We start from the raw sequence: 17,268 nt of genomic DNA, 5'->3' as shown, positions 1-17,268 counted from the left end.
TGGGACATCTATAACACACCCCTCCCCCTCAAGGCTCAGGGGACATTGTAGAAGAAGGGATAGAAAGACTGAAATACAACCAGAAACACTTCTGCAAACAGTGTCTTTTGGATATCACAAGGATGTTGTTTCCAGGACTCTCAGAGGCTGTGGTTGCCTGTACAAAACTCACACAAGATCAGACCAGTCAACATTCCAGCCAGGAAAGGGGAAGGGCTCATAAGACCCTGTTCCTGCTTGGGGAACGACAGGCAGTTGCTAGCTGCAGTGGGGATGGTCAGTTTTCTTCAGCGATGTGGCCATTGTTGGGTTGTTCATGCTCTAGTGGTCAGCCCTATACCCAAGTGCATATGGGCAATGCTAATTGGACTCAGTAGGTTATGTATACTTTTTTATAAAAAAGCAGCAGAAGAAGATGTAAATTTGAGAGGGAGGAATACTGAGGAGATTTGAAGGGAGTTGGAGGTGGAGGAAGTTAGGGATGGATATGATCAAAATGTATTATATTTGTGGATGAATTCTCAAAAAAAATAGTTTTTATGTGGAAACATACTTCTGAAAATTACCTCAAAATTCCTGATAGAGAGCACTTCAAATTGCTTACTATTTAGGTTTTATTAATGAGAAATTAAATTTGTTAAGGATGAAAATTCTAATTAGTGTGTAATAAGCAGAACTAGAGATAATAATGAAAATAAGAGAGCAGAGGTGAGCTACCTGCTGTCCTTGGAGCCCCATTGTCTGCATCCCAAGGATACCTGCAAGACCCCAAGAACATCCAAGCCTGCCTGAATACAGTCGGTTCCAGGTTAGACACCCTCATCCTGTCCTGCTAGTTCTTCTCCCCTCAGGGTCTACCTGGGGCACAGCCAGCAGAGGTAGGCAGCATGCTATCCTCTGAGTCCCGTAGGCCATATTTCCAAGGCCTATAGGTCTTGAGGTACATCCAGGTTAGACATCCCCACACTGCCACACCTGTCCTCTCCCAGCTGGGTCCACCTAGGCTACAGCCAGCAGAGGTGAGCTGCACACTATGTGTTCAGAGCTTCTTGGAGCTTCATAGCCCACATTCCTGAGGAGACAGACCTGCAGGGCCCCAGGAACATCCAGCTTCATTGTCAGGCCACCACACTAGGCTTACTATACTAGAAACATCCAGCCCAAGGCTCTCCACTGATGACCTGCTGCACCAGGGGCATGAGGTTAGGTCTGCTTTTTCGATGCCTGCTACATCAGGAACATCCCAGACAGAATATTGTGGGCAATATGATGGCTAAAAGCTGGCATAAAAACACAAACAACAAGAGCTAGGACAATATGGTACCTTCAGAGCACAGCTACCCTACCACAGCAAGCCATGGATATCCTAACTCAACCAAACCACAAGAAAATGATCTTAAATCCAATCTTATAAAGATAATAGAGGCCTTTAAAGAAGAAATGAATAAATCCATTAAAAATACAGAAAAATACACACAGGTAAAGAAAATGAATAAAGCAGTTCAAGTTCTGAAAATAAAAGTAGAATCAATAAAGAAAACACAGCTGGGGGAATCCTGGAAATTGAAAGAGAAAAGGAACAACAGAAACAAGCATCACCAACAGAGTATGAGAGATGGAAGAGACAATCTTAGGCATAGAAGAAAGTGATACACTAGTCAAAGAATGTGTTAAATCTATAAAATTTCCTGATGCAAAACAGCCAGTAAAGCTGTGATACTACATAAAGACCTAACTAAGAATAATGGGAATAGAAGAAGGTGAAGAGTCACAGCTCCAAGGACCAGAAAATATTTTCAACAAAATCATAGAAGAAAAATTTCCCAACCTAAAGAAACATACAAGAAGCAAACAGAACACCAATTAGATTGGAAAGAGATGGAGAAGGACGCTTCATACTCATCAAAGAAAAAAAAATCCACCAAGATGACATCTCACTTCTGAACATCTGTGCCCCAAATGCAAGAGTACCCATATTGGCACAGGAGACAACATCCTGAACAGAACACCAACAGCTCAGGCTATAAGATCAACAATTAATAAATGGGACCTCATGAAACTGAAAGCTTCTGTAAAGCAAAGGACACTCTCAACAGAACAAGAAAAAGGACAAGAAAAGAAAATCCTCCCAGCACATAATAATAAAAACACTAAACATACAGAAAAAAGAAAGAATATTAAAAGCTGCACGGGAAAAAGACCAAGTAACTTACAAATATGTACCTATCAGAATCACACCTAAATTCTCAAGAGAGACTCTAAAAGCTAGAAGGTTTTGGACAGATGTCTTAAAGCTTCTAAGATAGCACAGATGCCAACCTAAGCTACTATACATAGCAAAACTCTCAATTAACATAGATGAGGAAAACAATATATCCCAAGACAAAACCAAATTTAAATGATATCTATCTATGAATCCAGACCAACAGAAAAATAGTAGGAGAAAAACTCCAACCCAAGGAAGTTAACTACATCAGAAAAAACACAGGAAATAAATGATTCTACACCAGCAAAAACAAAAGAAGGGAAGTATACACACACACACACATACATATATTATCACCACTAATATCAAAATAACAAGAATTAACAACATTGGTCATTAATACCTCTCAAAGTCAATGGACTCAGTTCCCCAATAAAAAGACACAGGCTAACAGAATAGATGTGAAAACAGGAGCCAACATTCTGCTGCATACAAGAAACACACCTCAATAACAAAGATAGACATTAACTAAGAGTAAAGGGCTAGAAAAGGTTTTTCCAGCAGAGCCTAGAAGCAAGCTGGAGAAGCCATTCTATTACCTACTAAAATAGATTTTCAACCAAAATCGAAAGAGACGGAAAAGGACGCTTCATACTCATCAAAGAAAAAAAAAAATCCACCAAGATGACATCTCACTTCTGAACATCTGTGCCCCAAATGCAAGGGTACCCATATTGGCACAGGAGACAACGTTCTGAACAGAACACCAACAGCTCAGGCTCTAAGATCAACAATTAATAAATGGGACCTCATGAAACTGAAAGCTTCTGTAAGGCAAAGGACACTGTCAACAGAACAAAATGACAGCCTACAGACTGGGGAAAGATCTTTACCAATCCTACATCTGACAGACTGCTAATATCCACAATATATAAAGAACTCAAGAAATTAGACACAAACAAACAAAATAATGAAATTAAAATCTCAGAGAATTCTCGAGAAATATCAAATGGTGGAAAAATGCTTAAAGAAATACTCCACATCCTTAGTCTTCAGGGAATTGAAAATGACCCTGAGGTTTCACCTTACACGCATCAGAATGGCTAAGATAAAAAAATCTCAAGTGACTCTGGGAAGACCCCTGTGTTCAAATTTTCTGGTTCTGTTGCTCTCCTTGTAGAGTTGTTCCATGCATGGAGACAACATAGAATCCCTGCATAGATGTAGCCCATGGCAGTTTAGTGTCCAAATGGGTTACATAGTAATGGGAAGAGGGACTGCCTCTGACATAATCTGATTGGCCTGCTCTTTGATCACCTCTCCTGAGGGGGGAGCAGCCTTACCAGGCCACAGAAGATGACAATGCAGCCACTCCTGATGTGAGCTGATAGATCAGAAGGAAGGAGAGGAGGACCTCCCCTATCAGTGGACTTGAGGAGGGGCATGTGTGAAGAAGGGGGTGAGAGGGTGGGATTGGGAGGGGAGGAGGGAGTGGCTTATGGGGGGGATACAAAATGAGTAAAGTGTAATTAAAAAATAAATTAAAAATAAATTAAAAAAACCTCAAGTGACAACACATGCTGGAGAGAATGTGGATAAAGGGGAACCCCCTCCATTGCTGGTGGGAGTGCAAACTTGTACAACCGTTTTGGAAATAAATCTGGCACTTTATCAGAAAATTTGGAATAGCACTACCTCAAGATCCAGCTGTACCACTCCTGGGTATTTACTTGAAAGATGCTCTACCATTCAACAAGGATATTTGTTCAACTATATTCACAGCAGCTTTATTTGTGATATCCAGAATCTGGAAACAAACTAGATGTCCCTCAATGGAAGAATGGATACAGAAATTGTGGCATATTTACCCAGTGGAATACTGCTCAGCTATGAAAATCAAGGAAATCATGAAATTTTCAGGCAAATTGTTGGAACTAGAAAAGCTCATCCTCAGTGAAGTAAGCCGGAACCAGAAAGACATCCGTGGTATATACCCACTTATAAGTGGATATTAACCATATAATATAGGATAACCATATTAAAATCTACAGACCTAAAGAAGCTAAACAACAAGAAAGACCCTAGGGAGGGTGCTTAAATCTCATTAAGAATGACAAACAGGATAGACAGCAGAAGCTGTGGAAGAGAGGAAACAGGATGGAAGCCTACTATAGAAGGTCCTCTGAAAGGCTCCATCCAACTAGGGATTGAAGCAGATGCTGAGACTTTGGGCAGAGCTCAGGGAGTCTTATGGAAGAAGTGGGGGGATAGAAAGACCTGGAGGGGACAGGAGCTCCACAAGGAGACCAACAAAGCTAAAAATCTGAGCCCAGAGGTTCCTGCAGAAACTGATGTGCCAATCAAGGATCATACATGGAGAAGACCTAGACCCCCTGCTCAGATGTAGAAGTAGATGATAGGCAACTCAGTCTCTATGTGGGTTTCCAAGTAAGGGGAGCAGGGGCTGCCTCTGTCATGAACTCAGATGCCTGCTCATTGATCACTTGTGCCTGGTGATGTGGCCTTGCCTGGCCACGGAGGAAGAAGATCCAGGTAGTCCTGGTGATACTTGATAAGCTAGGGAAGGAGAATGCCCCCTTTCAGTGGACTAGGGTAAGGGGATAGGGGGAAGAGGGAAGGAGGGCAGGACCAGGAGGAGATGTGGAAGAGGGCTATAATCAGGATATAAAATGAATAAATTGTAAAAAAAAGAAAAAAAGAAAAGAAAAAAATGCTAAGGTAGTTTTGATGGGGAGAATTGTAAGAAAAATCCATAAAATTAATCTAAGTCAAAGTATGTGCGTCAGTCAATAAACCTGATGGGAAATCTGAGCTTTTATACAGGTGTTCTATTCAATTAGTGTTTTCATTACAGGATTTCTAAATCTATAGGATTTTTCATGTGAGAAGGCGGTGGTGGCTTGAGAGAGAAATGTTCTCATAGATTCATGTATGATCATGTGATTCCCTAGCAGGTGGCACTGTTCATGGAGACTATGGACCCTTTAATAAACGTGGCTCTTCTGGAGGAAGTGCATGACTGAATATGAGCTTTGAGGGTGTATGGTCTTGCTCACTTCCTGTGGTGCAGTTCACAGACCTCCAGGTTTTCAGTCACTGGGATACAAAGGTCAAGACCAGTGAGTATTTAAAAAACATGGATGCCATTGAGAAGGGAAAAGTCCTTTCCCACAGCCTGCACTGAAACTCCCTGTTTTCTATCACATCAGAACCTACCCGGGCAGTACGGGAGCTGAATAGCTCTGACTGATGTTCTTTCCTCATGGTTTTAATCCTCTTTTCTCCAGTCTGGTTTCTTCTAGATGAGGGGTGGGTACAACCTTTAGACATTGTGAAATGATGTTGTCATCAACAATGGGCACGCTATGCTGAGATTCTTAGAGGTCATGTGATCCCAATAAGAGCATCAGCATGTACGTACCAAAATGTTATCATGGATATACCCTGCAGGGATGTTTTTAAAGTCATAACATTTGCAGCCAAAATTATATGTGTGCTAATTTACTTCATTTTCTGAGTATTTAGTTGGCATACCACCAGAAAATAATTTCTACTGAGATTAATTCCCAAGTCATACAGGTTACTGACTCATGGGCTGGACATTCAACAGCACATTCATTAATCATATAACAGTTCCATGCCTGTGCTTATGAGAGTAGAACACATAATTTTGGAGTAGGGACATACTCGGATTGTTTGTGTTCAACTATTCTTTTCTGAGTGTGGGGGAGTCTTCAAGTCCCTCAGCCTCCCTGATCTGCAATGGGACTTGAAGGCATATTCACATCTACTGTTGCTTAAACTGGCAGGTAAAGCACCATTCACCATCCGTAAAATAAAGGCAGTTATTAGAGTGGACTGAACAGTTTCAACCCCCTCTGTCTTCTAAAGAAAACTGTACTTCTGTTCCATAAGAAAGTCTTGCTGCAATTTCTTGTCTTAAGTAAAAATAAAGTACCACTTAGCTTTGCATAACATTGCAAGATCGAAGACATCTTCTTGCCCAACAACCAAGAACATTCTGTCTCTCCATCTCTCTCTGCACAGAACCCTCTCAACATCAAGTCTCCTTGGCCCAAACCGAAGTGGTTAATTTGTTTTTTCCCCTCTCAACTTGTCATCCCAATGTGGTATATTGATTTGGTCCATGGGTTGTACATACCATGTTCATCTGCTCATTTTCACATTTCACATGACTACTATGGCAGAAAGTACTTTAGCAGGATCTATCTTCCCCCACTTTTAAGTGAAGGGAGTCATGGGAAACTGTGATGTGCAGATTTGCTGTGGTGGGAAATAAGGGGTTGAGATGTTGTCTCACAGTATCCATTGCATTCTGGAAACACATGGATTCAAGTCCAACATGGTCACAATGTTCTTCAAGAGGAGGCTGAGCTGATGATACTGTTTCACTGAGTGCCACTTTCACCCCACACTAAATATCACTTGACCCTTGGCAGCAAAGAAGGCATGTAAATTGTGCTATGAATTTCAAACTGGTCAAAAAAACAAAACAAAACAAAACAAAAAGAAGCAGAAAAGAGAAAGAAGTTATTGTGGATAAATACTGGACCTTGAAAACATTCTGAGAAGTAAAAGAAGCCAGACACAAAAGACTGCATAGGATGTGGAATATCTAGGCCATGCATCTTTGCAGAAAGAAAGTAGATTAGTGATTTCCTCTGACTGGGCAGGGATGGTGTGTGTGTGTGTGTGTCTGTGTGTGTGTCTGTGTATGTATTAGAGTTTTGTGTGTGTCTCTGTGTGTGGTCTGTGTGTCTTGTATATCTGTGTGTGTCATCTCTGTGTATGTGTACAAATCCTTGGTTTTTGAAACAGGTCTAAGGCCAGACTGACTGGTTACCAAGCCCCAGGGAAATACCTGTCACTGCCTCCTCAGCACTGGGATTGCATCACAAGCCTCTATGCCTTGCACTGCATTTTTAAGTTTCTGTGTAGGTTATGAGTTTCAAACTCAGGTCCTCCTATTTGTACAGCATGCTCCTTAGCAAGACTGCCTTTTCCCCAACCCCCAAGGATTATGGTCTTGATGTCTCATCAAACCCACAGCCACAGGAAACTGTAGGGCAACATCGGGCTTAGAATTAACTTATTTTCAGGATATGATAAAAATAGTTACACCCCACCAGAATAATTGAATTGCTGTATTAGAACTCAATGCAGGTTGATGTACCTAAATCCAGTGGAGAAATGACTAAACAAAAATAAGTTAATATTTAACATTATTCCATCTGGCATAATGCAAGCACTTGGCCTGTGTTTCCTTCCATCTTTCAAGAACAAATAGAGACCATACTCAAGAAAGAAACACTGGTTGGGAACAAGTAGGGACCATACTCAAGAAAGAAACACTGGTTGGGGTTCCCAGCTCCAAGAGGAGTAACAACCAGAACCATGAAATAAGCATTTCTCTGCAAACTGCCCTTAATACTTTGCTGGGTGACTTAGGAAAGAAACCAGATTCCTGACCTGAAGTTGTCTGCACACACGGAAACAAGTCAATGAGCTTTATTTTTTTGTTGCTGCTGTTTGTTTGACTTTTGTTTTGTTTTTACACAATTGATTTCTTCATCAAAAGAGAAGGAAATGGAGTTTGCACCAAAGAAAACCGTCTTTGTGGAAAACATTTCCTTTGCACAGAGTGTCACACTCGTACTGCGAGAATCCCGGATACAGGATGAACCTGACTGCACCAATTGGTGGGACTTGGAGAAAAAGCCCTTACCCCCCCAGTCCTGATGCATAGATAAGACACGTCTTCTGACCTTCCTTCCTCTACATCGTGAGAAGCCCTGCCTAGGCTCCTGGGTCTGTGATCCTTCTTCTGTCTATATCCCGTGATACACCTGGGCATGCAGTAAATACAGGAGAAATGAAGGCACAGCTTAAGCTTCTAGCATGTCACCTCCAGGGGTCTTTCTGTGCCTTTTGTCACAAAAGGCAAAACATTCTTGCTCAAAACTGTCCCAAGAATGATGACAGAGTCCCCAAGTTTCAGCATCATTTTCCCATGCTGTGTTAATTTTTCGTCTTGTCTGTGACAAAGTGTAAGCAAGGTGTTTTCACAGAGTCTGGGGCCAAAAGACAAGATTTGCACAAGGCTTCTAGGAGGCTCCCTCCAGAAGCCATCTGATTTTCAGACTCTGTGCCACATGAGAGGTGGCTGGGATCTGCTGACAGCATATGGTCTTCTAGGGTGGCTTTAGGGACAGCTGGAGACCAAGAGGACACTTGGTTACTGATTCATCCCTTACTTGGAGCAAGGGGTAGAGACTGAGGGAGGAAGACAAATAGAGACAGAGACAGAGAGACAGAGAGGTCATGTCTAGGGGGAAGTTACAGACCAGATCCTGCCAGCACGATGTGCCTCTGAAAACCTGAGTCACTCACAGGCTCTGCAGTTTTCAGAAGCGAGTGATTCACAGTGAAGGCAAATGACTAAGATCACATGGACAGTAGATGGAGAATAAGGATCCAGTGCAATCACCAATCTGCTTGGTCTCTCCTTTCTCATCTAGGGTCACTGTTGGCACTTAACCCCCAAAGAGTGAGTGGCGCAGACATTCAGATACCTGCTCAGAGCCTTCACATCCCCACATCTAGAAAGGCCAAGTATGCAGTCACAAAGGCCACCAAAATCTCAAACATACCCAAAAGTTTCTACATACCTTGAGCTGGTGCAACCCCCAAAGCACTGTGATTTTGAGGCAATTTAAAAATCCATTTTCTTCCTGTGTTTTCGTCCATTCCCTGACAATATTGAGAAGACCAGTACACCAGAGAGAAGTGATGCAGTCGTGAAATCTGCTCTCTCTGTCAGCTTGCTATGACGTCAAGATTCTTCAATGATTTCACTCTGAAAACCACTACCGGATTCTGTTAACGTTCTGTTTTTCCCTCAGGAATAATCTTCAGATCTTATGAGTAAGAGACAGTAAGCGCAGCCCATGCTGCACTTTGGACACAGGGTTTGGACACAGTTCCAACACAATAACTGCCGGCTTAACTGCCAGTCAGTCGGCAGTAACCAGCTTGGCTAGTGCTCAATGGTACAGTTGCGGGGAAAACAAATGTCCTTTTCATCTTCTGTAAACTCTCCCAGAAGGTTCATTCTTATGAATTATTTTTTTCACTAGTCTACTTCAGCCCTCTGCCTGCCTCCTCAATTACCATCTGTTACTTCCAGCAACATATGCTCTCTCTCTCTCTCTCTCTCTCTCTCTCTCTCTCTCTCTCCTCCCTGAGGTGTTTTTTACACACAGGGGACTGCTGTTGGGCAGAACAAAGAGTGGCTGAACAGGTGTGCCCCCTTCTGTGGCCAGCATCCCAGCCATACCTTCCTGAACCTATAGGAGATGTTGTAATCAGTGGGGTGTCTGCAGTTCTCTCTCTCTAAATGGCCACTGCATCTTTCAACCTGGAGAGACAAGATTTCAAGCTGCAGACCCTTGCTCTGTTCCTCTCATACAGGACCACTATACCTGATTTTCCTTTGCAGAGCAAGATGCCTTCTTCCATCTTTGGGATCTCCCCAGATGCTCCTACCAAATGAATGCCCTTAACCTCTTGGAAATGTGGCATCAGCAGGTTTCCCAGATTCCTTTGTAGTTCAGCATGGCCAGCAATTGAGTTCTAACCAATGGAATGTAGGCAAACTCTTAATGTTCAGGACTCTAAGCTCTGGCCTACAGAACACTATGCGTCCCACTCAGCTTTCTTCCTCTTCCTGCCTGCAGGATTCAAGGACTGTGTGTTATGCTTTGAGGTGGCTAAGGGAGGGAGCAGTCCCAAATGGAAGAGGATTGGATCCCTGAATGACCACATGGAGAGGGATCCCTTGGATCATAGTGTACATTGCAATGTAGCATAATAAACAGTAGATTTTTACATAGCTAAGCAACTAAAACTCGGGGATTTTTAGTAGCACAGGTGATACCTCGTGAGTGTTTGTGTTAGAGTTATACAACATAATTTAAAATGGTTGCCCTTTGGGTCAGATTTAAATAAATGTCAATATCAGGGCTGCAGAGATGGTTCAGCAGTTAAGAGCGCTGATTGCTCTTTTGGAGGACCTGGGTGCAGTTTCCAGCACCCACCGATGTGAGGGCTCACAACCACCTATGACACCAGTTCCAGGGGATCCAATGCCTTCTTCTGGCCTCTGTGGGCACGGTAAGCACACGGTACACATACATGCATGTAGGCAAACACTCATACACAGAAAGATTGTAAATTTTAAGAAAAAAGCTAACATCACTCAAAAATCATTTCCATTATCTGGTAGTGAAGAAAGCTAAAGTACTACCAAATTAAATGAAAACAAATTAATTTATGTCAGATTACAAATTTATCTAATATGATTTATTTTAACCTCATCTATCAATAGATGGAATATGTTGAAATATCTTGGTGTGTATCTCACGGTTTCCAGTCCTATTTATGAGTCTTCAAGAGTTTTGTATGAAGCTTGTTTTGTGATTCTGAGCCCCTTCAGAAAGCAGTTTTATATTTAATCCAGGATGTTTGGTTGTTGCCAGGAATCCACCAATTAATAACAAAAGCACTAGCCTTTAAAGCCAAAGCCAGGATGGGGTTGAAGAAAAGGTCCCTGGAATTCCTGCCCTTAGGACTGAACAAACAAGGAGGTTTCATGTTTGAAATTCCATAATGCGTTTTCTTTCTCTTTTGGCTTCTGCTGTAGGAAAAAGGAAGGGAGGAATGCAGAATTACAATTCAGGACTTAACCACTGAAGATGGATGGATTTTTGACTGATTTTCTCATTGTAGGAAAAGGATAGTAAAGAAAACTCTCACAGGTACACGGATGGGTGGACAGCAATGCGCTGAGCGGCACAATGTAAAAGGAGGATAAACAAGCCAACAAAATAATATCAGGTCCTAGGACTTCAAATGGAGCTAAGACCAGTTCTCAAAGAGGAATTCCACATAGAAAGAAGAGAGACATGACTTGAAAGGAAGCTGCTTAACCACAACAAGGAACAATGGGGGAGCATGCCCATGTGTGAAAAAGCCATGTGTGAGCATGGAGCCAGTTAAGGAGCTTCCGAGACTAAGCGTGTTGCACCCACACAAATCCCCCCAAGCTTAAAGCCTTCTGAATTGATTACTTATCTTATGGCTGTGGCAGAACACTTGACAAAAGCAACTTCGGGAAGGGTTTTTATTGGTTCGTAGTTTGGGAGTACAGTCCACCTTGGCAGGGAAGGCTGGACAGCAGGAGCAGCAGGCAGCAGGAGCAGCAGGCAGCAGCTCCCGGCACACACACAGCTGGGAAGCAGAGGAAGGGATTGCAGGCGTTCTGCTTGCTTTCTCCTTCTGTCTCAGTCCAGGATCCCAGCCTGCGGGATGGTGCAGATGGGGATGGTCTCTACTTTCGGTAAGCCTCCTGGGAACACCCTCACAGACACGCCAAGAGGTGTGACGTCTGAGTGGTTCTAAATCCAGTCAAGCTGATAACAAAGGCTAGCCATCACAGCTTCCCTTACCGTGTAGATCTATCCAGAGAGCACCCTCGCTGCTAAGGAAGACAAGTTAGGCACACACGTGACGAAGCATTGGGCTTGGGGAATTGTTCACACGAGGGAAATTAAACTTGGCGGAGGCAATATGCTTGTTTTCAAAGGAAGACCAAACATACTGGTTAATAAGCAAACGGCGTGGTGACTGCTGCCAGAGAAAAATTTTCATATGGTACAGGCAGGCAGGAAGACTAATCAGGCCCATGAGAGTAGGTCAGGATTTGTAGGATTTGCGTGGGCAAAACACATCAAGTCTGGGAGTTTCCCAACAGTCTCCATGATCATACATAGATTTGCTCTACCTGAACATACTCCTCCATCTCGCCCACTGTTTCATTTAGGCAATACTCTTCCATGATAGGTCGGTCAAGAATGCCAAGTCCTTGCCTTCGACCATGTCCTGGCTTTGGCTTTTTAAACTAGTGCTTATGTTCTTATTAATGAACCGGCTCTTGGTGTGGTAGGTTAAATGAGAAATGTCCCCAGAGTCTCAGACAGTTGTGTTGGTGGTGCTCTTTTAGCCTTGCTGGAGTCTATCAACAGGGTGAGGCATTGAGAGCTCAGAGTCTTCTAGCTTGTTCTTGAAGATGTGAGTGCTCGGCTTCCAGGCCCTCCCTCCGTGCTGGCTGGCCCCTTGCAGCTGTGCCTCCCTGCCACAATGGACTCTTGGCTCTGGCGCCAAAAGCCAGAATAAACTCTTTCTTCTATAAATTGCCTCAGTGTTTTATCAGCAACAGAAAAGTAACTAATATACTTGGCAGCAGTCAGTCATCCTGGTTTAAATATAGCACCACTTTCTGAAGGAACTCAGAATCCCAAAGCAAGCTTGAGACAAAACTCTTGAGACTTACACACAGACTGTGCTGCCCCCTTGTTCCTCCATCCTTCCTCATTTCTCTTGCTCATTTCCCCTCCATCTTTTAATTCTTTCTTCTTTTTTCTTTGTTACTGAAAGTACATTTTTTCCCCATTAAACGATATAACCTGATTATGATTTCTTCTTTTTATCCTCCTTCCAGTTCTTCCCTGCTCCCCCTTACATCCGGATATACCCCCTTTCTGTATTTTATTAGAAAATAACAGACTTTTAAGGGAATATGAATATAATATAATAATATAGTAAAATAAATTCATATAATGATAAACAAAACTTACACACTGGAGTAGGACAAAACAAACAAACAGAAAGAAAAAGAGCCCAAGAGAAGACACAAGGAATAGAGATGCACTCATTTGCACACTCAGGAATTGCATAAAAATACTGAACTGAAAGCTATAATATATATGCAAGGGACTTGGAGGGTAAAATAGAGAAATAAAATAAAATAAATTATTAAAAAGGAAAAAGCCTTGACACGACACTATGAGACTAGTAACCTCCAAAGATGCCATTGAATTCATTTTCTGTTGGCTGCCTATTCTTAGGCGTGTAGCCTACTCATCACCTTAGTTTGTTGTCCCAGAGAGACTCCATTGGAGGAAACAAAAATATCATTTTTAAGTGGTTATCAATTGGAGATAGCTCTGGGTGAGGGATGGGAGCATGGGTCCTTTTCTCCTTTCAGCTAGGACTCCACTGATACAGACCCTTGCAGGCCCTGTGCATGCTGCCTCAGTCTCTGTGAGTTCATACGTGCACCAATCATGTTGATTTATAGGGCCTTATGTCCTTGATGTCTTCCATCCCCTCGATGTCTTCCACTCCTTCCACTCCTTTTCCAAGGGGCTCTCTGAGTGCTGAGGAAAGATATTTGATGGTGACATCCTGTTTATGGCTGAGTACTTTAAGGTCTTTCATTCTCTGCATCCTGTCTGGCTCTGGGTCTCTGTATTCCCATCTGCTGCAGGAGGAAGCTTCTTTGTTGATGGTTAAGAAGTCATTGTCAATGAGTACAGCATAATGTCACTAGCACTTTACCCCCCCCCCCCCTTTTTTTAACAACAGTACTATTTGGTTTTACGCTAAGTCCCTGGGATATCTAGTCTCAAGTTCTTCGTCATCGAAGCACTATTGAATATGAATTCCATCTCATGGAGCAGGCCTAACTCAAACCAGTTATTGGTTGGCTACTTCCGCAAGCTTTGAGCCATGATTGCACTACCATATTGTGGTGTCTTGAATGAAAATGTCCCCCAGAGACTCAAAGACGGTGGCATTATTGGAGGTGTGGGTTCTTTGGAAGAAGTGTGTCCCAGGGGATGGGCTTTGAGGTTTCAGATGCCCAAGCCAGGCCCAGGATCCCATTCTCTTCTTGTGGATCCAGATGTAGAAGTCTCAGTATCTCTCCAGCACCATGCCTGCCTACATGCTGTCATGCTTCCTGCCATGCTGAGAATGGACTAAACCTCTGAACTGTAACCAGTCTCAATTAAATGTTTTCTATTATAGGAGTTGCCATGGTCATGGTGTCTCTTCAGAGCAATAAACCCATAACTAAGGCACATATCTTGCAGGTACAACACCATTGTAGATCAAGGGGTTTGTGGCGAGGTTGGTGTCTACATTTCTCTTTTAGTAGCATGCAGAGTACCTTCCTGTACCAAGACGTGGAGGGGTGAAAGCTCCATGTGGGTACCAGCTTGACGTCTCATGTTCAGTGGGTTGTGTAGTTGTTGCTTGCAACAATGGAGCCTTGCTGTCAGCATGTGGAGAGTAACCTAAAGTCTTGACAGCAGCCTGGGTTGATAGGGGCTTCCATGGGGACCCCTTTGGTCAATACCTCAATTATGAATTGTTATTGGTTATTATTGCCTTAACAGCTAACATTTACATATAAGTAAATGCATACTAATTTGTCTTTCTGGGTCTGGGTTACCTCACTAGGACATATATATTTTCTATTTCCATCTATTTACCTGAAAACTTCTCTTTCTTATGAGCTGGCATAAATGTGCCTCCATTATTCTTTTGACATCTAGGTTGTTTCCAATTTCTGACTATTATGAATAGAGCAACAATTAACATGACTGTGGAAGTGTCTCTGTTGGGATGAAGCATCCTTTGGGTGTATGCCCGAGTGGTATAGCTAGATCTTAAGGGAGCTCAATTGTCATCTTCCCAAGGAACCACCACACTGATTTCTATGTACAAATTTGCGCTCCACCAGCAAAAGATGAGATCTCCCTTTACCCCACATCTTTGCCATCGTAGCTGTCACTTGTTTTACTGATATTAGTTATTCTGGTTGCTTCTAAGACACAATTTTAAAGTAGTTTGATTTGTGTTCCCCTGATGACTAAGGATGTTGACCGTTTCTTTAACTGTTTCTCAGCTATTTGAGTTTCCTTTTTAAGTATTCTCTGCACCAGATGTTTAAATTGGGGGCGTAAACTTAAATTGCAGCAAATTTTTAAATTGGATTATTTGTTTTCTTGATGTCTAGTTTTTTTTTTTTTAAAAAAGTGTTTATATATTTTGGATATCTGTCCTTTATCAGATGTGAAGTTGACAAGAATCTTTTTCTATTCTGTTGCTGCTGCTTTATATCAAATGACCACATTCTTTGTGATGCCGAAGCTTTTCAGTTTCATGAGGCCCCATTTATTGTTGCTTTTCGTGCCTGTGCTAATGGTGTTTTGTTCAGGAAGACTTTTCAGGTACAGTGAGCTGAGGTTATTCCCCACTTTCTCTTCTATCAAGGTCAGTGTATCTGGCTTTATGCTGAGGTTTTTTATTCATCTGAGTTTTGTGCAGAGTGATAAGTATGAATCTATTTGTTTCTTCCACATGTAGCCAACCTGTTTGTCCAGGACCATTTGTTGAAGATGCTCCTTTTTTTTCCAGTGTGTGTTTCTGGCTTCTTCATAAAAAAAAAAAAACAAAAAACAAACAACAAAACAAAAACAAAAACAAAAAACAGGTGTCAATAGGTGTGTAGATTTATGTCTGTATCTTCAATTCAATTTCAGTGATCAGGTGGTCTGCTTTTGTGCCAGTACCATGATGTTTTTATTACTATATTTCTGTAGGACAAGTTGAAATTAGGGATGACGATACCTCCAGAAATTCTTTTATCATTCAGGAGTGTTTTAGCTGTCCTGGTTTTTTTTTTTCACATTTCTTTATGAAGATGAAAATTGTCTTTCAGGATATGTGAAGAATTGTGTTGGAATTTTGGGGATTTCTTTGAGCCTGCTTGTGGTAGAATGACCATTTTTACTATATTAACTCTACTGGTCCATGAAGATGTGAGATCTTTCCATCTTCTGATATTTTCAATTTCTTATTTCACTCTCTTGAAGTTTTTATGATACAAATTTCTCACTGGCTTGGATAGTTACTCCAAGATAGTTTATATTATTATTATCATTCATATTTTAATAGGAAATGTATTTATTTGCAATATTATTTATATTATTTGAAGCTATGGTGACAGATATTGTTTCCCTGATTTATTTCTCAGTCTGTTTGACATCTGTATATCTTTCTTATCAGAACGTGTTTCTGACCTAGAGTTTTGATGATATCTTCCTTTATGTTTCTCTTGTTTTATTTTCTTGGCATCTCATCGATCAAAGCATTACATACTCTAGCCCAGTATTAGTAGGGTGACCACCACAGTCCTTTTTCAGCGACTGGTCCTATTTGACCATAAACTTGTTCTGATTGGTCTTCTGTGGACAGAATGAAGCATGCAGACAATTTGAAAGGCCAGTTTATCCCGGTGAAAGATCAAAGAAACAAAGGGAAAGGTTTTTCCATACCCAGCTAGATACACACCTCAGGGATATTTTGGCATCAGTGAGGAAGGTGGGAAGGCGTCTTCTTTGCAAACCTTGGCAGAATACTGAGATCAGTTAAATGTTATTGAGAAAAATGTAGTCAATAAGCAAACTACAGGTCTGTAACATTAGCTATATTTAAAAGTTTTAGTTTATATGGGTTTGAGATTGAGTCTGTGTATGTGTATGAGGAGTGTATGCCAGCCAAAGAAAGATATGCTTTAATACTTTTTATCTTATTCCCTTATCCTTTTATTCAACTTGATGTCAGGCCAGCAGCTAGCGACCCCCAGTCATCCCACACAGCACTGGGGTTAAAGGCTTATGTGAAGCTATACACAGCTTCTTATGTGGTTGCTGGGATTTTGGTTTTTTTGTTTGTTTGTTTTGTTTTGTTTTTATTATTTTTTTATCAGTTACATTTTATTAACTCTGTATCCCAGTCGTGTCCCGATCCCTCATTCCCTCCCAGTCCCTCCCTCCCTCCCTCATTTCCTCCCTGCCCCTTTCCAAGTCCACTGATAGGGGGGACCTCCTCCCCATTCATCTGATCCTGTTTTATCAGGTATCTTCAGGACTGGCTGCAAAGCCCTCCTCTGTGGCCTAACAGGACTGCTCCTCCCTTCGGGGGTGGGGAGACCAAAGGGTTGCTGGGATTTTGAACTTAGTCTTTTGTGCTTGCTCAGAAAGTGCTTTTATCCACTGAGCCATCTCCCCAGATTCCCCTTGCCCCACCACCAAAGTCTCATTATCACAAGC

At 42.0% G+C, this 17,268-nt stretch overlaps 1 long non-coding RNA gene across 2 annotated transcripts in view; it reads right to left on the bottom strand.

Annotated features, from left to right (window-relative positions):
- Positions 1-9,202, bottom strand: part of LOC110552113 (uncharacterized) — a 35,148-nt gene extending 25,946 nt beyond the window's left edge. The window contains exon 1 of one of the 2 annotated variants that reach the window (XR_009586793.1): positions 8,917-9,202. This is a non-coding gene — a long non-coding RNA (uncharacterized LOC110552113). The remainder of the gene's footprint in view (positions 1-8,916) is intronic. The other variant, XR_002476628.2, reaches the window with a different exon arrangement.
- Between the last annotated feature and the right edge of the window lie 8,066 nt (positions 9,203-17,268).

This window comes from Meriones unguiculatus, chromosome 16, assembly GCF_030254825.1.
Source record: "Meriones unguiculatus strain TT.TT164.6M chromosome 16, Bangor_MerUng_6.1, whole genome shotgun sequence".
Lineage (NCBI taxonomy): Eukaryota > Metazoa > Chordata > Mammalia > Rodentia > Muridae > Meriones > Meriones unguiculatus.
This window is presented reverse-complemented; position numbering and strand designations above follow the sequence as displayed.